The sequence below is a fragment of the Trachurus japonicus genome, chromosome 15 (assembly GCF_045865225.1).
Source record: "Trachurus japonicus isolate A0001 chromosome 15, Traja_1.0".
Classification (NCBI taxonomy): Eukaryota; Metazoa; Chordata; class Actinopteri; order Carangiformes; family Carangidae; genus Trachurus; species Trachurus japonicus.
Window position 1 is genome coordinate 32,632,889 of NC_140921.1, and position 21,426 is coordinate 32,654,314.

At 40.1% G+C, this 21,426-nt stretch overlaps 1 pseudogene across 1 annotated transcript in view; it reads left to right on the forward strand.

Moving 5' to 3' along the window:
* LOC146973961 (protein mono-ADP-ribosyltransferase PARP4-like) overlaps nt 1-21,426 on the forward strand; it is a 69,543-nt pseudogene that overhangs the window by 25,456 nt on the left and 22,661 nt on the right. The window lies entirely within an intron of this gene.

Below are 21,426 nucleotides of genomic sequence, written 5' to 3' on the forward strand. Positions count from 1 at the left end.
CATACACACAATACAATAAAATTAAATTATTGATTTATTTTACTCTTAAATCTGAAGGTTTACTGCTATCTTTATTTATTCAAGTTAGATTTTAACTTACATAAAATATTTTTCTGAGCAAATATGAAGCAAAGTTGATACAATTATCCAGTCAATTTTGTAATTTTGATTCAATACTGACTATACGAAAATTAAAATCAACACACACATGGTCAAATATGAGTAAATTCAACTATCTGCGACCTGACAGGCAAAACGCAGATAAATGTGAATTTATAGTTAGGGGAGAGGGAGGGGAGTTGCTCTCTGCCTGTTGCTAGCCTGTTGCTGGGGAACTTCAGCCAGCTCGACTTTTGATTGGTGCATCGAACATGCAGCGTCACTGTGATTGGCTGTTGGATTAGGCAGTTGAAAACCCAACGATCTCCGGTGATTTTCGCACTTCGACAACGGCTGGAGGAGAAGGAACCAGAGCAACAGCTCCCTGTCCTTTTGATGGAAGAACTATGAAAAAGGATGCGTGATACAGGCGTGGTGACCGGAGAGGAAGCCCAGAGATTCAGAGGTACCGGTGCTAAACTTAAATTTAAACGGAATGTCATGTCCGTTGACAAAACGTTAGCGTTAGCATTAGCATTAACATTAGCATGCCTGGCAACACAAAACGGGCCTGTAGCTTGCTCGCTAACGTTGCTAATATTAACGTTACCCAATATAACTTTGTTAGAAAGTGAGGCAGTGTATGTAGCTCGCCTTTTTTTAAGTTTTTCCTGCTCTCAGTATGTCAATTCGTGCTAAAAGTCTAGCCATGGTCAGCTAACGTTAATGTAAAATGGGCTAACGTTAAGGGCTCTATTTAAAAAAAAAAAAAAAAAAAGTCCGTTATCTGTTAACGGTTATAGCAGCAGCGCGCGAGACAGCTTTGTGGAGTGTGTGTGTGTGTGTGAGAGAGAGAGAGTGAAGTTAGATGCACCTTTTTTTATGACCAATTACCAACGCTCCTTAACCGATGAGGTAAAAACATCGACTTTTTAATTTATTTTTATTTTTTTGCTGTTATAAAACACACCTGCGCTGCAACGGCTGATCAGCGCCAGATGAGTGTGCTCTGTATCAGCTGGAGGTTAGTCTAACAGTTAGATCGTCCAATGTTGAACTGTGTTATTATTTTTGACATGGGCTGTAGGTTCTCAAACTGTTGATCTATATGATGGAGGAAACACTGAATGTTACTGAATCTTATTTATCACAGCTAAGACATGCTTTGGGTTAGGGACAAGCTAGAAATATCTCCCTAGTTAAGTTAAATTATCTGAGTTTATCTTGACTGCTTTCCTTGTCAAGTGTGCAGCTATTTCATTTCCCTCTGTTTACTTTTTTCAGATAATGATGTGGATGGTGTAACAGTTGAGTGAGGCCTCCCAGACACCATGGTGCCCATTTCAAGGATCATTGAAAATAGCAGATCAAATTCAGTTAATTCATCAACAATCTCAAGGAGCCAGTCACATCAAGGTGAGCGTGTGTATGATGCTTTCAGAGCTTTCCTGAGTTATGTTGATATGTTTTTAAGGAAGCTTTAAATTCAAAAGTTAGAACCTGCAAGAACCAGCCAGAGAAACATGTCCAAAGTCAGTGGTGCACATCAGACAAGTCAGATGTGTATTTCTAAACACACCCCCCCTCTCTCTCTCAAAACTCTCATAAGGCATCAAGCGTTCGTGGCGAGGACCCATCCTCCATTGAGGCTCACGTGAAGGTCCAGCATAGCCAGTGCTAGAAGATGCACCCAGACACTAAGGACACCAACTATGGTAAGTGAAAACGTATCTTAAAGTGATAGATGGGATGCAGACTACAGGGGTGCAAACTTGTCACCTTTCGGCGAAATTCGCGGCGAGGCGAAGCAATGCCCCTGTCTCTTTAAGGCGCGTGCACCTTATCTGGATGAAAACAAGTGGTGGCAGCGCTGCTCTTCTGCCCAGCAATATACACCTGAAGCTTCACGTTTCATACAAACTAACGCGACTTATATGTCGCACATGCTACATCAAAACATGCCTGTGCTAAGATTGAATCTGCCCTGTAGCATGGCTGCTATGGGTAAACAAGAAGAAGAATCGCGACCAATTAGCGATTAGCGTGTTTAGCATTTATTAGCACTGCAGCGTGACCTGTGCAGCAGGAGCAGCAGCAGCAGGAGGAGGAGGTTGACTGACTGTGGCAGGACACCTCTGCCTCTGTTTCACTTCATGTTGCTGGTAAATAATGTGGTTGTAAAAGTAGTAGGCTAAAGTTATATTATTTTGTGTGCACTAAGGGCAGAGCTTTAAGAGACCTTTTAGCTTTTATATTTTATAAGATATCATTTTTGTAAGAACCACAATTAATAAATTTAGGTTATATATTTCAGTGAATATCTAATTGTTCTTAGCATTTGTTAGATAACTTTCTTTGCCCAATAAATTAAAACATGTTGGAACTATCAATGTCTCCTCTCGTGCCACCAGAATCTTACTTTTAACCTCAGACTGTCACAATGATGTATCAGATGTCAGACTGCCTCATTCTTTCAGTTTTAACCTGAATATACAAGACATGATTGATTTTCCCAACGATCAAAGTATACCAAACCGAACCGAAAACCATGACCACAAAACCGTGAACCAAACCGTTTACTTGAACATCTTTTAAATACATATTGCCGCTTAATATGTTTTATGTAGCCTATGGCATTTTTAAGCTTTGTGTGTGTTATTGGACAGAAAGAGCAGCGCTGCCTCGGAGCATAGCCTACGTACAGAAAACACATTACATCAATAAATAAATGTTTCCCCCTTCACATGTTTCAAAACCAAACACAGAGAGACAGATTGTGCAGGTTTAACAGGAGCAAAAGCTGTGCTAACCTGAGTAAATCTGGACCCTAGTCTCATGCTAAAATTGACTGTAAATTCACCTTTAAAGTTGTTTTGTTTTGTTTTTTTATTCCCGGGGGAGCATACCCCCGGACCCCCCCAGGGGGTCGGTATCTTCTCACCTTTTTTACCCCTGATGAGTTTGCACCCCTGAGACTAGAATGTTTATTTGTCATGGCACATAAAAATACAACATAACTCAGTTTTGCAGCTTGAATTATATTCAACAAGATTTGGACCTGCAGTCCCTCGCTTTGTACTGGAGCAAAATCTCCCTCTTTAAAGGGATAGTTCACCCAAAATTCAAATTTCACTCATTATCTACTCACCCTCATGTCAACTAAGAGCTGTGAGAATTTTCAGAGTCCTCCGTTCCTTCTCTGAGTTACGGGGGGGTCCGCGCAGCAGTATTTGTCCATATAATGGTTGTCAATGGACACCAACTTTCTTTGTCCAAAAAGACACACCAAAAAACATCCAAATACCTCCATACTGCTCGTATGTAATGTCCCTCTTGTATTGATGCCCCAACATGAGAAATTTTTCCAGTGCAAATCACGCGAGATTGGCACTGACACAGGAAGAGCAGTGAACCGAGACACAGGGAGCTTCCGCTACGAACAAGCTTAAAATATAGACTTATTTAATTTTTTTCGGAACAATTTCTCATGTTGGGGCTTCAGTACAAGAGGGACATTACAGACGAGCACTATGGAGGTATTTGGATGTTTTTTGGTGTGTCTTTTTGGACGAAGAAAGTTAGTGTCCATTGACAACCATTATATGGACAAATACTGCTGCACGGACCCCCCGTAACTCAGAGAAGGAACGGAGGACTCTGAAAATTCTCACAGCTCTTAGTTGACTTGAGGGTGAGTAGATAATGAGTGAAATTTGAATTTTGGGTGAACTATCCCTTTAAGTCTTGAAATGTTCTTGAAATTCCTTTTTCTTGAAAGTCAGACTTTGACTAAAATATGAATATTTTTGTCTTTTTCTTTTCCTCTCCAGGGAAAACCAAAAGACTCTCAGCACTTGGAGTAAACTGCTATCCCTGCAGACCCTTGACTTCATCTCCCTCCAGGGATGCTGGGTGGTTTTTTTAGTGGGGGTCCTGCTGTCTACACCCCACTTCCCGTGTCCCTGTCTCTCTCCCATGTTTGTCTGTTTATGTTCAATATGTTTTAAGGTTTTTACTTGCTTCATGATGGTTTGATGGTTCATGTTCTGAAAAGATGTAATTAAAATCACAAACTGCAACGAGTTGTCACGCCCCATATGTCCTGTTCCCAATTCGGAGGGGAAAATATCCGAATACATACACAATTACACATATGTATAGACATGTCTCTGGTGCCCAGTGTTAGGACTCTGCTATAATTTCTGTTGCAGGAGTAGGTTTCTCAACATTTTTCTAATAGTTTTAGATCCTAATGGGACCAGTTTTCTAATGGTTTTAGCTCCTAATGGAACCAGTAGCTTTCTAATGGTATTACATTCTAATGGGACCAGTAGGTTTCTAATGGTTTTATATCCTAATGGTTCCTAATGGTTTATTTCCTAATGGTTTTATATCCTAATGGTTCCTAATGGTTTTATATCCTAATGGTTCCTAATGGTTTTCCTAATGGTTCCTAATGGAGGTTCCAATTCCCATTAGACCATTAGGAACCTAATGGTTCCTAATGGTTTTTTCTAATGGTATTCTACCGGATTTTTCAGCAGGGCCGTGATGGAAAACAGGGATTCATGGAGTAAGATCCGTGAATAATCCTCCTCGGAAAATTCAAATGTTCGTGTACCACCTGAAGTCATGGTGGGGTAGAGAGAGTCAGCAGTTGACAAGGTGGTCAAATGGTCCTCGGTGGGGGGAGTCAAAAGTCGAGTGCAGTGTCAAAAATACTGGCTAATAAAAGAGAGAAAGACACGCACATCGTAGGCCCAATTGGGATGGGTGCTGGATCAACGAAACATGTGACTGTAATCACATGAAGCTGGCTCTAGAGTCTGTGTGTGTGTGTGTGTGACTGACTTGACACATAGTTAGTTAGTAGCTGCATCCTGTGTCAGTCTGATTTAGCTGTGTCTGTGTTTATAAACATTTAAACGAGCGCCAGGTGGATTGTTTATAAAGTTAACGAGCTCTGGCCTGAAGATCAAAGAGGTTACCACGGCGATAGGGGCCCCCGCAGGCTGAGACAGACAGAAACGTGGAGAAAAAGAGCCATTTTCTGCCTCTGCACCGGTCTCACATTTAGGCTTAGGGTGAGAAAACGGTAACTCCTATCAGAACAAAACACAGATCACATTGCTCTAAGGACTTAACAACAAACAAAATTAACAGCAACGAGTCCATTAACTACAACAGGAAGATAGAGAGGTACACAAAACAGTCAGACAACTGTAGGAAAAGTGTGTGTGTGTGTGTGTGTGTGTGTGTGTGTGTGTGTGTGTGTGTGTGTGTGAGTGAGGAAGATATACATAAAGTTCTGACCTGACAACTGTATGAAATGTGTGTGTGTTGGACGTGTGTGTCTGTTTGTGTATGGTTAGTGTGTGTCCATTTGTGTGTGTGTTTGTTGTGTGTGCATGTGTGTCTGTTTGTGTGTAATTGTGTAAATTGTGTATGTGTTTGGTAAGTGGTTGTATGTTTGTTGGGTGTGTGTGTGTGTGTGTGTGTGTGTGTGTGTGTGTGTGTTGGATGTGTGTGTGTGTGTGTGTGTGTGTGGTAGTTAGTGTGTGTCCATTTGTGTGTGTGTGTGTGTATGACCGACAGACAGTCAGACAGAGAGAATGTGTGTGCGTTGCCATGGTGACGTTGCCATGGTGAGGTTACCATGGTGAGGTTGCCATGTTGAGGTTACCATGTAACTGTTGGCTGGTGGCTTTAAGGCATTGTGGCAGCTTTAACCATAGGCTTTAACTGCTCTGTGACACCCTCAAACAGATCTAATGTACGACAAATCTGTACTTAGTACGAGCAAAAGGTTTACATTTTCCGAACCATAAGACCTTGCTGAACGCGTCCGTGTCACTTTGGTGTTTCTAGAGTAAAAATTGTTGATTGTGTCGCAGGTTGGAAACTTTGGGACGTTTAGAAAATCAGCGCCTACTTTTGAATGGGAGTCAATGAGAGGAGAGAGGGAACTGGCTGCACTCGGAGGCTCCCAGTTTAAATTGTGTTCGTCTCTCTGGTTTTTTGAGCACATGAAGAGATCAAGGATGAGCTTGTCTACAAACGTGGCCGAAATTATGTGTGTAGAGTGTAATCTGTGGCCGTACTGAGAGAAAAATGTGAGAGGATTTTTAGACCCTCTGTCACTCTGCCAACTGCCAACGTCCGAACATTCCGTCCCATTGACTTTCATGTTAAATCTGAATTTTCAGAAATTTTAATGATTTTAAAACTATACATATATCTGAAACTGTTGAAGATATCAATAAGCTGAGATATAGCTGAATAGTTGAAAGGTTTGTGAACAGTTTAAAAGTTGAATGAAGTCTGTAGCTGAAAGTATGCTGAAGCTATTAGAGGCTGAATGAAGCAGAAGATTTGAAGAGTTTGAAGACTGTTTCAATGTATTTCCTATGAGAGAAAAATTGCACAAAAAGTTAAATATTTTAAAAAGTATAAATAGTATGAAAGAGAAAAATAATAGCATAAATGTCCTGAATAAGCTGCACGTTTTGATATATGAATTGTTGAAATTGTTGAAACAAAGTATGAAGAAGTAGTTAAACACAGAAAAAGGGAAGAAGACTCAGAATAATAATAATAACTAGAAAATTTCCTCTCGGGAAATTTTGAATGGGCCACGGGAGCTACTGCGGGTTGTGCCATCTCTGTCAACATGGGAATCAAACCCACGATCTTAAGGTCAAGACAGAGCTGATCAGACAGACACATGATCATCTTTCTATAAGCACTGATATGGAGGAGCTGTAACCACATTAGGTTACCTGTGTGTGTGTGTGTGTGTGTGTGTGTGTGTGTGTGTGTGTGTGTGTGTGTGTGTGTGTGTGTGTGTGTGTGTGTGTGTGCGTGTGTGTTTGTGTGTGTGTGTGTGTGACACCAACAAGGTTTAACTTTAAAACCAGATTAAATCATGGTTTAAGTTTAAATTCTGTTGCACGTTAACTGTGTTTTAATCACATGAAGGTGTGTGTGTGTGTGTGTGTGTGTGACTGTAATCACATGAAGCTGGCTCTAGAGTCTGTGTGTGTGTGTGACTGTAATCACATGAAGCTGGCTCTAGAGTCTGTGTGTGTGTGTGTGTGTGTGTGTGTGTGTGTGTGTGTGTGTGTGTGTGTGTGTGTGACTGTAATCACATGAAGCTGGCTCTAGAGTCTGTGTGTGTGTGTGACTGACTTGACACATAGTTAGTTAGTAGCTGCATCCTGTGTCAGTCTGATTTAGCTGTGTCTGTGTTTATAAACATTTAAACGAGCGCCAGGTGGATTGTTTATGAAGTTAACGAGCTCTGGCCTGAGGATCAAAGAGGTTACCACGGCGATAGGGGCCCCCGCAGGCTGAGACAGACAGAAACGTGGAGAAAAACAGCCATTTTCTGCCTCTAAACCGGCCTCACAATTAGGCTTAGCATGACAAAACGGTAACTCCTATCAGAACAAAACACAGATCAACGTTGCTCTAAGGACTTACTGAAAATTTCGGTACGATTTGGTGTTTCTACAGTAAATATTTTGGCGACGCTGGCAGTTTTAAAACATCAGGCCGTTCTGCTCCTCTCAGAAAATATTTGTATTGGAGTCAATGAGGAGCAGAGACAGACGTGGCCGCACTCAGAGGCTGATTCTGTAAGTTCTGTAAGTCTCTCTGATATTTTGAGCACATGACATGAGAGATAACAAGTTTGTCTTACAAATTCTGAAAAAATTATGTCTGTAGAGTGTAAATTGTGGCCATGCTGACAGTTTATCCAGAAAAAATACAGAATGTTTCTTCACTCTCTCCCACTCTAACCGATGATGTCACGTGCTCTGACACGAACATTCCATGCAATACACACCCATTATAATCTCATAATTTCTCCAAAAATGATCATGGTCATTGATCAGGGATTGATCAAAAACTATATGACCTATCAAAACGTGGAGTAATACGACAATACACAAGACTTGTGTCTACTGTTTAAAGTTTAAATGGAGTCTCTAGGTGAAAGTATGCCTGAGCAGTAGACGTTTGTTAAACTCCGATGATTGGTCTTTTTCGGTCTTTTTTTTCCGCCCGTCCCATTGACTTACATGCAAAAATTTTGCGCAGTATTTCGCGACTTACGTCGCGAATAATTCGTACACTGTTGAGAAAAGTAATAGCACACCGATCCCGATCAAGCCGCACGTTTTGATATATAATTTCTTCGAGTTGCAGGACTAGTAGCGAATCGAAAGTTGGCCGGAAGTGGAAAAATAACTAGAAAAAACATTTCCAAGAATGGAAATGGTGTGAATGCTTCCAGCAATGCTGAATGAGCTGAAGAAATTGTTGAAAGAAAGAAAGAAAGAAAGAAAGAAAGAAAGAAAGAAAGAAAGAAAGAAAGAAAGAAAGAAAGAAAGAAAGAAAGAAAGAAAGATTGAAACAAGAGAGAAAAAAGAAAAGGACAGAAAGAAAGAAAGAAAGAAAGAAAGAAAGAAAGAAAGAAAGAAAGAGAGGGGGTTGATAGATAGAAAGAGGTAGATGGATGGATGGATGGATGGATAGAGAGGGAAGGATAGAAAAAGTTACGTAAAATACAAATGAAGGAGTAGAAGAAAGAAAGAAAGAAAAAAAGGAGACAGAGGGGTTAAAAATAGGGAGGGGGATAGATAGATAGATAGATAGATAGATAGATAGATAGATGGATGGATAGATAGATAGATAGATAGATAGATAGATAGATAGATAGATAGATAGATAGATAGATAGATAGATAGATAGATAGATAGATAGATAGATAGATAGATAGATAGATAGATAGGACACATGTTAAAAGCTGCATCCTATGTCCTGGCTCCACCTGTAATTGTACTACTATTAATAGAGTTGGAAAGACTAAACGTCTGAACTTAAATTCATGAGAAAAATATAAATTGTTGGAGATGTTGACATCAAAAGTATAAAATAATTGAGAGGCTGATGAATTTGAGCTGAAAACCTGTGTGTGTGTCCTGATGTGTGAGTCTGACGGTCTCTCTGTCTGCGTGTACATGTGCAGAAAGTAAAACTGTTGATAAGCGCCACAGAACTCCTCTCTCCCTAATGATCTGATTGATTACACCTGTGTGGCAGCCTGCCCTCAGAAGTTACCATGGCGACTACCATGCTTACATTTTACTGTGTGGAACAGTGTTGTGTTTGTGTGTTTGTTTGTTTGTGTATGTGTGTGTGTGTGACTGTGTGTGAGTGTCTGTGTGTGTCTGTCTGTGTGAGTGTGATGCCTGTGTTTGTGCGTGGACATCCTCTGTCAGTCTGGTTTATCATGTGTGTGTGTGGGGCTGTGTTTAAAAACATCTTAACGAGCGGCCAGGCTGCACCTGCACAGTTCTATTAATAGACTTTGATAACGAGCTGGCCGCTACAGCTGGACCAACTGCACACAGAGCAGAGCAGAGCAGAGAGATTTGAGCTCTGTGCAGCTTCCCAAAACAGCCCAGAAAAAGAGAACCGTAACTCTTATCAGAATGTGCTGTCCTGACCATCTGGGCAAGCAGACCTTCCTGAGCACATTGATGTGCATTAAATGTTTGTAGGGCAAAAACTTTTCTCAGGGTCGCAAGGTAGAAAAGGGGGGCATTTCTGCTTTTCTAAAAAAATCAGCTCCTACTTTTATATTGAAGTGGATGAGCCACTGGAGCGGGTCTAGCTGCACAATTAGGCTCATAGAGACAATTCTGTAAGTCTGTCTGCTGTTTTGAGCACATTAAATGAGACACAACAAGTGTGGCTACAAACCGGTGAGGAAATCATGTGTCTAGAGTTTAATTTGTGGCCGTGCTGGCAATTTATCCAGAAAAAATCCTGAATGTTTTTTCGATCCCTCTCACTCTAACGATGATGTCACTCACTCTGACCCAACCCCATACACACTCATTGAAAAGTGTGAAATTTGTCAGAAATCCTCATGTGCTTTTAAAGAATTTATCTCAAAAACGGTACAAGCTATGAAAAAGTTGTAAATACAGGATGAATACATTAGAAGTTTGTCTACAGCTCAGAATTTGAATGAAGTCTCTAGCTGAAAGTATGTGGACGCTTTAAAGGCTGAAAGAAGTAAGAAGATTTGAAGAGTTTCAAGACTGTTCCAATGCATTCTCTATGGGGAAAAAAAAATCAGAAATAGTTGAATATTGCAAAAAGTATGAATAGTTGAAAAGAGAAAAGACATAGCACACCTGTCCCGAAAAGGCTGAACATTTTGATATTTGAATTGTTGAAATAGCACAAAGTATGAAGGACTAGTTACATGACGAAGAAAGGCAGAAAATGGCCGAACCGAATAACAATAGTGTGAATGCTTCCAGCATTCACACTAACTAGAAAAGGCATTTCCAAGAATGGAAATGGTGTGACTGCTGACAGCAGCTGAACGCTGTTGCAGAATTAGCAAATAGTGCAAGCAGTGATCACCATACAAATGTTTGACCAAGGTCGGACTCGAACCCACAACCTCATGGTCAATAGACTTCCACTCTGCCTCTGTGAATTTCAGGCTGAGAGCAGCAGTTTCAACATGAAGCAAGTTATCAGAAGTCAACAGAGGACGACTGGGAAAATAATTCACTATAATTGTTATTGAGGCAAGATTTGAACCAGTAACCTTCAGGTCTCCAGCTCAGCAAGCTAACCACTAGGCTACAGGCAGAGACAGTATGTGAGTGGCAAAGAAAACCTTTAATAAGAGGATCACTGGCACCTGCTTAAAAAAAGGTAAGGAAAGAGGACGACTGGGAAAATAATTCACTATAATTGTTGTTGAGGCAAGATTTGAACCAGTAATCGAACCCACAACCTCATGATCACTAAACCTTTACTCTGACACTTCACCACAGAGAGCACAGACATAAGCATGTTGCCATTGTAATGTGATGATGTGCAGAGAGCTCCCTGGCTGCATTTAAAAAATATTTAAAATTATTATCTAAGTCTCTTTGCATTTTTGACCAGAATTTTAGCCAGAAGACAAGTGTGGCTACAAAACTGGAGAAAATAATTTGTCTAGAGTTTAATTTGCAGAAAAAGTTAAATATTTTAAAAAGTATAAGTAGTTAAAAAGAGAAAAGTAACGCCGATAAAGTTCAAAAAAAGCTGCACGTTTTGATATATGAATTGTTGAAATAGCACAACACCTAACACACTAACCATATGGCCACAGAGAACCTGAGTTACAATGAGCTTTATACTATGAGGAATCAAAGACTGTCCAATGACAGCTGAATAATTGGAATCAAAAGTCAAGCAATGATGTGAAATGACTGAGGCAGGAATCGAACCCGTAACCATATGATCACTAAGCCTTTACTCTGCCACTCGGCTACAGAGAGCACACTGCTTTCAAGACTGTTGTCATTCATTGTAATGTGATGATGTGCTGCAAACTGGTACGAGTAATCAAGGAGATAACAAACACCTGTAACCAATTGAAGGCGGGGGAGGAGAGCAGAATTCAACATAACATAACAAGAGTTCTTCCCTTGGATTCGAACCAGTGACCTTAGGGCTGGCAAGCAGTTACCCTACCCCCTACACTACAGTGGAGTTGTCAAGAAGAGAGGTTGAGACTTTGATGAATGTGAGATTTTTCAATGATGCTTAAAACAAAAAGAAATTAATATAAATTAGCCACACCAAGTAAGAAGAGGACTTTTTTGTGACCTGTGACTATTTTTTGGTGAATTAAAATGAATTAAAAAGCACTTAACAGCAAGTTACAAAGTTGAGCTCCTTCTCCTGCTGATGTGAAAAAAATGCATTGAGCTGAATGAGAGCAGAGAGCTCCCTGGCTGCATTTAAAAAATATTTTAAATTATTATCTAAGTCTCTTTGCATTTTTGACCAGAATTTTAGCCAGAAGACAAGTGTGGCTACAAAACTGGAGAAAATAATTTGTCTAGAGTTTAATTTGTGGCCGTGCTGACAGTTTAGCCAGAAAAACTCTAGAATGTTTTTTTGCCTCTCTACACTCTAGCTCTGCTCGTTAGACGCAATACACACACATTATAAAGCTGAAAAAAATCAGAAAAAGTTAAATATTTGAAAAAGTATAAATAGTTAAAAAGAGAAAAGTAATGCCGATAAAGTTCAAAAGAAGCTGCACGTTTTGATATATGAATTGTTGAAATAGCACAAAGTATGAAGGACTAGAAGAAGACCGTAAAAAGGCGGAAGAAAATGGCCAAACAGAAGAACAATAGTGTGACTGCTTCAGCAGTCACACTAACTAGAAAAAGCATTTCCAAGAATGGAAATGGTGTGACTGCTGACAGCAGCTGAACGCTGTTGCAGAATTAGCAAATAGTGCAAGCAGTGATCACCATACAAATGTTTGACCAAGGTCGGACTCGAACCCACAACCTCATGGTCAATAGACTTCCACTCTGCCTCTAGGCCACAGTGTACACACAGTTGCAGAGACTGTTGTCTGTTGATGAGCTGCACTCTGTCTCACTCTGACATCAAGAAAGCTTGAGAGTCAAGCTTGAATGACTTAGAATGAAAATTTCTGTGAATAATTGTTATTGAGGCAAGATTTGAACCAGTAACCTTCAGGTCTCCAGCTCAGCAAGCTAACCACTAGGCTACAGGCAGAGACAGTATGTGAGTGGCAAAGAAAACCTTTAATAAGAGGATCACTGGCTCCTGCTTAAAAAAAGGTAAGGAAAGTGCTGAAATTAGCCACACCAAGTAAGACTTAGAATGAAAATTTCTGTGAATTTCGGGCTGAGCAGCAGTTTCAACATGAAGCAAGTTATCAGAAGTCAACAGAGGACGACTGGGAAAATAATTCACTATAATTGTTGATGAGGCAAGATTTGAACCAGTAATCGAACCCACAACCTCATGATCACTAAACCTTTACTCTGCCACTTCACCACAGAGAGCACAGACATAAGCATGTTGCCATTGTAATGTGATGATGTGCAGAGAGCTCCCTGGCTGCATTTAAAAAATATTTAAAATTATTATCTAAGTCTCTTTGCATTTTTGACCAGAATTTTAGCCAGAAGACAAGTGTGGCTACAAAACTGGAGAAAATAATTTGTCTAGAGTTTAATTTGCAGAAAAAGTTTAATATTTTAAAAAGTATAAATAGTTAAAAAGAGAAAAGTAACGCCGATAAAGTTCAAAAAAAGCTGCACGTTTTGATATATGAATTGTTGAAATAGCACAACACCTAACACACTAACCATATGGCCACAGAGAACCTGAGTTACAATGAGCTTTATACTATGAGGAATCAAAGACTGTCCAATGACAGCTGAATAATTGGAATCAAAAGTCAAGCAATGATGTGAAATGACTGAGGCAGGAATCGAACCCATGACCATATGATCACTAAGCCTTTACTCTGCCACTCGGCTACAGAGAGCACACTGCTTTCAAGACTGTTGTCATTCATTGTAATGTGATGATGTGCTGCAAACTGGTACGAGTAATCAAGGAGATAACAAACACCTGTAACCAATTGAAGGCGGGGGAGGAGAGCAGAATTCAACATAACATAACAAGAGTTCTTCCCTTGGATTCGAACCAGTGACCTTAGGGTTGGCAAGCAGCCACCCTAACCCCTACACTACAGTGGAGTTGTCAAGAAGAGAGGTTGAGACTTTGATGAATGTGAGATTTTTCAATGATGCTTAAAACAAAAAGAAATTAATATAAATTAGCCACACCAAGTAAGAAGAGGACTTTTTTGTGACCTGTGACTATTTTTTGGTGAATTAAAATGAATTAAAAAGCACTTAACAGCAAGTTACAAAGTTGAGCTCCTTCTCCTGCTGATGTGAAAAAAATGCATTGAGCTGAATGAGAGCAGAGAGCTCCCTGGCTGCATTTAAAAAATATTTTAAATTATTATCTAAGTCTCTTTGCATTTTTGACCAGAATTTTAGCCAGAAGACAAGTGTCGCTACAAAACTGGAGAAAATAATTTGTCTAGAGTTTAATTTGTGGCCGTGCTGACAGTTTAGCCAGAAAAAACTCTAGAATGTTTTTTTGCCTCTCTACACTCTAGCTCTGCTCGTTAGACGCAATACACACACATTATAAAGCTGAAAAAAATCAGAAAAAGTTAAATATTTGAAAAAGTTCTTTTTAAGCAGAAGCCAGTGATCCTCTTATCAAAGGTTTTCTTTGCCCCTCACATACTGTCTCTGTCTGTAGCCTAGTGGTTAGGTTGCTGGTTCAAATCTTGACTCAACAACAATTATAGTGAATTATTTTCCCAGTCGTCCTCTGTTGACTTCTGATAACTTCAAAGTCTCAACCTCTCTTCTCCCTAACTCTAGTGTAGTGGTTAGGGTGGCTGCTTGCCAACCCCAAGGTCACCGGTTCAAATCCAGGTTGAGCACTCTTGTTATGAATTCTGCTCCCCTCCATCACCCTCAATTGGTTACAGGTGGTCGTTAAGAGACGCATTAATTGCTAGTGCCACAGTTTGTAACTTGCTGTTAAGTGCTTTTTAAATCATTTTAAAGCAGATAACAGCGGCACGGCCGTTTCGGCTAATGCTGTGTTCAAGGCAGGCTTTTGAAACCGTAAGTTACAGCTTCAAGTCACAACTACGACTTGGTAGCGTTCCAGGTAACCCGTAGCTCGTGTTTTTACCGTCCTGTTGTCTGTGAAAGTTCCCTATAACGGCCACTCGTAACTTCCGACCCGTGAACTCGTACCAGATCGAACTGGTATGACTTCACAGGAAGGAAAAACACAAAGTACGAGTTTCCTTGAACGCACCATGAGTTAGCAGCCCCCGCCCTTGTCAGGCATCAATTGGTCCTCGTGCTACGTCACCACATTCACGCGCATCCCTTGGCTGCACACACAGCCCTTCATGCCGTTCTCTCCCCTCATTGGATAACACTTGTATCCCACAAGGAAAATTTTCTCCTCGGGTTACAGCAGAGCAGAGTGACGGAGAGACTCGTGTTTAGGCTGAAATACTTCATGTAAGTGATTGCTGACGGAAAATAGGACTATTTAGGACTTATATTAACAAAAACATTCAACTGATATCTGCTTTAATTCACCAAAAAATAGTCACAGGTCACAAAAAAGTCCTCTTCTTTCTTGGTGTGGCTAATTTCTGCACTTTCCTTACCTTTTTTTTTAAGCAGGAGCCAGTGATCCTCTTATTAAAGGTTTTCTTTGCCCCTCACATGCTGTCTCTGCCTGTAGCCTAGTGGTTAGCTTGCTGAGCTGGAGACCTGAAGGTTACTGGTTCAAATCTTGCCTCAATAACAATTATAGTGAATTATTTTCCCAGTCGTCCTCTGTTGACTTCTGATAACTTGCTTCATGTTGAAACTGCTGCTCTCAGCCTGAAATTCACAGAAATTTCATTCTAAGTCATTCAAGCTTGACTCTCAAGCTTTCTTGATGTTGACAGTGTTTCCAACAGGTGCAGCTTTGGGTTCGTTAACTTCAGAGTGAGACAGAGTGCAGCTCATTAACAGACAACAGTCTTTGCAACTGTGTGTGCACTGTGGCCTAGAGGCAGAGTGGAAGTCTACTGACCATGAGGTTGTGGGTTCGATTCCGACCTTGGTCAAACATTTGTATGGTGATCACTGCTTGCACTATTTGCTAATTCTGCAACAGCGTTCAGCTGCTTTCAGCAGTCACACCATTTCCATTCTTGGAAATGCTTTGTTCTTCTGTTCGGCCAATTTCTTCTGCCTTTTTACGGTCTTCTTCTAGTCCTTCATACTTTGTGCTATTTCAACAATTCATATATCAAAACGTGCAGCTTCTTTTGAACTTTATCGGCATTACTTTTCTCTTTTTAACTATTTATACTTTTTCAAATATTTAACTTTTTCAGATTTTTTTCAGCTTTATAATGTGTGTGTGTTGCGTCTAACGAGCAGAGCTAGAGTGGTGCCAGAGTGGGGAGAGGCAAAAAAACATTCTAGAGTTTTTCTGGCTAAACTGTCAGCACGGCCACAAATTAAACTCTAGACAAATTATTTTCTCCAGTTTTGTAGCCACACTTGTCTTCTGGCTAAAATTCTGGTCAAAAATGCAAAGAGACTTTGCTAATAATTTAAAATATTTTTTAAATGCAGCCAGGGAGCTCTCTTTTCTTTCTTCTACCCCATTTCTTTTTACTTCTTTGTTTCTTTCTTTCTGTCTTTCTTTCAACTCCTTTTCGCTTTCTTTGTTTCTACCCCATTTCTTTCTTTCTTTCTTTCTTTCTTTCTTTCTTTCTTTCTACCGGTCTCTGTATATCTCTCTTTCATTTATCCACCCCAATTTCTTTCCTTCTTTCTTACTACCCCTCTGTCTCTTTCATTCATTCTCTATTCTCTTTATTCTCTATTTCTCTTATGAAGCAAAACACTTATCATTAACCCTCTAGGCGCCAAAGTCGCATTATTGCGACAGGCAGCATGCTTGGATAAAACAGCCCATATCTTTAAATCTACTGCCCTATATTGTTACTGCTTGGTACCACTAGATGGCGAACACGTTCAGCTTCAATCCTGACGTCATTTGTGGGTGTGTTTTTCTACAAAATATCTGAGGAAAAAAAGTTTGATTGGTGCCCAGGCGCTCTGCTTTTTCTCGCGGAGCTCACGCAGCTCACGCAGCTCGGAGCGACCAGGAAGTGATCTTCAGGTCTTGAGAAACACCGTGCGCCCCCCCACACACCACACACACACACACACACACACACACACACACACACACACACTCGTCAACCCCCCTCCGCCTCCCTCCCTCCCTCCCAGCCCCGCCGAGCCGTGTCGCGGTAGTACCGCGGACGAGTGGCGGTGCCGGCGGGGCTCCTCGCTCGTTTCAGCCGCTGTATGACAGACTCCCGGCCGGGGGGGAGGAGGGTGGGGAGCCCCGGCGCCGCCGACGACCGGGAGACCCCCCTCCCTCCCCCAGCCGGGGGGAAGTCTGTCATACGGCGGCCGAAGCGGCTGAGGAGTCCCGCCGGTGCCGCTGCTCGTCCGCGGTACTACCGCGACACGGCTCGGCGGGGCTGGGAGGGAGGGAGGCGGAGGGGGGGGGACTGTAAATGTGCTCCAATCACACCCCTGTTCCTTTACTTTGAGGATTAGATGTCAATATAATTTTTTTTCCTGTGTAAATATGTTCCAAATTCAGTTTTACTGGAAGTCACTAATCCAATGGGGCTGCCACCCGGTGACGTCACAATATGCAAATTAGATGAGTACATTTACTCCTATCACAAACTTTAGGTCATTATGAATATTTTTCTCATTTACACCATAGATTTATCCCTGACCATTTAAAAGCTACAGCCTTGTGAAATCCTGAAATCCAAACTTAATATTTTCCTAAATAAACTCTGGCGCCTAGAGGGTTAAAAACAAATCACCAACATTTCCATGCTGTCAAGATGCAATTTATGTAATATCAGATTTTTGTTTAGATGACTGAATTTCTGAAATTTTGACCATTTCATCACAACAGCTGCCCGGGCACTGACTCACCTGAGTGGATAAATGAAGCTACACAGCAGGTCTCGCTACCAGCCAATTAGCTCAGCCAGTTAGGAGCTGGTTCTTGGTGTCAGAGATTGTGAGTTCGAGACCCAGCATGGGTGATGATGATGATGACAGATCAAAATGTCAGACGTCCTCAAGCTGTTTTGCTGTCTAAATGCAATTAATGTATTAACAGATTTTTGTTTAGATAATAGAATTTCTGACTTTTTGAAATCTGCCTTGACAACAGCTGCCCGGGCACTGACTCACCTGAGTGGATAAATGAAGCTACACAGCAGGTCTCACTACCAGCCAATTAGCTCAGCGAATTCGGAGCTGGTTCTTGGTGTCAGAGGCTGTGGGTTCGAGACCCAGCAAGGGTGATGATAATGATGATGATGACGACAGATCAAAATGTTGGCATCACAGCAAATCTCTAAATTTAAAAATCCAAATAGCTTGGACTGGACCATGTGCGAAGGCTCCTAACATCTTAGACTCATAGTAGATGTTTGACAAATACATATCATTATTTTACCTCAAAAACTGATTTTTCTTTTTACTGTGGTTTCAAATCTGCCTACACGACAGTGAATGGCTTACTCAATTTGTGAAGCCACTGTTGATCTGCCACTTGTCAATTAGCTCAGTGCGATAGACAACGGTCTTTGGTTCCCGAGGTTGTGGGTTCAATCCTCAACTGATGCAAATTGAACATTATAAGGTCAACTGTCTTGTCTTCCTATACTCCTGTTTGTTGCTCAGAATTGCCTAAATTTGCCCAAAAGTAGCCCGGACCCGACCCATTGCTGCGCAGCAGCTATAATTAGGGTGAATGCTGAAAGCATTCACACTATTGTTATTCAAATCTTTATTAGGGTGAATGCTGAAAGCATTCACACTATTGTTATTCAAATCTTTATTATTATTAGGGTGAATGCTGAAAGCATTCACACTATTGTTATTCAAATCTTTATTAATATTATTATTATTCTATCTTCCCTTTTTTGGCCCTTAACTACTTCTTCATACTTTCTACTATTCAAACAATTCATATATCAAAACGTGCGGCTTCTTCAGGAGATTCCGGCTTGTATTCAACTTTTTCATATCATTCATACTTTTCAAAATATTCAAAATTTATTGAAATTTTTTTCCCATAGGAATACATTGAAACGGTCTTCAAACTCATCAAATCTTCTCCTTCTTTGAACTTCAACTGCTTCAACATACTTTCACCTACAGACTTCATTCCACTTTTAAAACGTTCACAAAACTTTCAAGTATTCACGGTATATTCAACTTTTTCATATCTTCTACCGTTATTGATCAGTACACTTCAACTGTTCATGATCATTTTTTGACAAAATTCAAATTTAACATGGGAGTCAATGGCACGGAATGTTCAGAGCTAGAGTGGTGATGACATCAGCTAGAGTGACAGAGGTTCAAAAAATCCTCTGACACTTTGCTCTCTAACCTGTCACCACGGCCACAAATTTCACTCTAGACACATAATTTTCCCCCACTTTGGTAGACAAACTTGTCCTGTGTTTCACAGTGTGCTCGAAAACGCAGAGAGACTAACAGAATTTAAACTCTGAGCCTCTAAGTGCAGCCAGTTCCCTCTCTTCCTCTCATTGACTCCCATTGAAAAGTAGGAGCAGATTTTCTGAGAAAAGCAGAAATGACCTCCTTATCTTTCCTGCGACTGTGAGAAAAGTTTTTGCCCTACAAACATTTAATGCACATTGGCTCGCTCAGGAAGGTCTCCTTGCCCCGATAGTCATGACCACATTCTGATAAGAGGTACGGTTCTCTTTTCAGAGGCTGTTGTTCGGGAGCTGCACGGAGCTCAAATCTCACTGCTCTGCTCTGTGTGGTGCAGACACAGAGAAAGACACACACACACACACACACACACACACACACACACACACACACACACACACACACACACACACACACACACACACACACACACACACACACACACACACACACACACACAGACACACTGGCTTACAGCTCATAATCAGCCTCTAAATGAGTTCATATCTTTGAGGGGAATTTTTAAACATCTCTAATAATTTATTTCTCTTACATACATTTCAGTTTATTCTCGTAATGGAGATTTCAGGATTTGGAGCTTCTTCATGTCCCGACTTTCGGCTTTTCCATCTCTTTAACCCTTTACTTTGAAGGACTTGAACTTTTTCTCATTAATTCCAACAATTCAGACCATTTCTCAACCATTTAAGGACTTTCACATTTTTCATTTATAAATTATATCTTCACACTTTTTTTTTTACACTTGTCTAAACATTTCTGGCATTTGTATCCATTCCATATCATTCAGCCTCCTGCTCACAAGTTATACACTTCAGGTATTGCTTCATCTTTATACATATTTGTTCAACAAATGCTTTCAAGCTGTTAATAATATATTTATTTATTTGAGAAGATCTTCAAAGATTCAAGCAATTTTCCAAACACTTCATACAAATTGCTCACCCTTCTTATAAGTTTTACTTTTTTAATATTTTCTTACCTATTTCAGATTTCAACCATTCAACTGTTAAACTGTAAATATGCAGGATTTCTACATTTTCCTCAAACTTTTTTTTAACATTTAACTTTTACCCTTCAGATATGTTGTAGTTATTTTTAGTTATTCCCCCCTTTAACGGATTGTAACTACTTCTATATTATTCTATTTTTACACTTCAGATATTGTTTAATCTATATTAGTAATGGTTCAAAAATGTTTTCAAACTGTTTTGAATAAATCTGAATGCACTTTAACCTTTCAATTTCTTCATACTAATCTTCAACAATTCAACAATTCAAGTAATTTCCAACCATTTCATACTCTTCATATTTTATCCTCTTGTTAAAGGATTGTAACAACTTCTATATTATTATAGGCTACTTTTACTCTTCACATATTGTTTCATCTATATTAGTAATGGTTCAACAATGTTTTCAAGCCGTCAGTTTTAAACTTATTTGAGTAGACTAAGGCTTTTCAATTCATTCACACTATTTTTTACCAATTCAAGTAATTACCACCCATTTCATAAATCCTCCAGCTTTCATCTACTACTTTTACTCTTCAGATATTGTTTCATCTATATTAGTAATGTTTCAAAAAAAATTTCAAACTGTTTTTAATAAATCTGAGTGCACTTTAACCTTTCAATTCATTCATACTATTCTTCACTAATTCAAGTAATTACCACCCATTTCATACATCCTCCATCTTTCATCTTCTACTTTTACTCTTCAGATATTGTTTAATCTACATTAGTAATGGTTCAAAAATGTTTTCAAACTGTCAGTTTTAAGTAAATCTGAGTAGACTTCAGACTTTCAATTTCTTCATACTGATCTTCAACAATTCAAGTAATTTCAAACCATTTCATACTCTTCATATATTGTTACATCTCTTCAAGATTTCTTCAGCAGTTTCTTAATTCAACATAGTTTCAACTATTTATTCAGCTCATTCAGCTTCCAGCTTTCAGCATTCACCCGTATTTCCTTCAGGAAATGCATTCTCTAGTTATTATTATCAGTGCAAGCTATTTTTAGAATGGCAGAGCAGAGCCGCAAGCTGCTCGGAGCTACGCTACCGAGGCTCATGGGATTTCTTGGTTTCCCTCATCAAACTCATCAAATACACAATCCAACAACTCCACAACGCTCTGGTGGACAAGTTGTGACCTGCACATTCACCACACTATGAGATAATAACAGAACGTTACCAGACAGAGTTGTTTTAGAGGAAACCAAGAAATCCCATCAGCCTCCGTAGCGTAGCTCTGAGCAG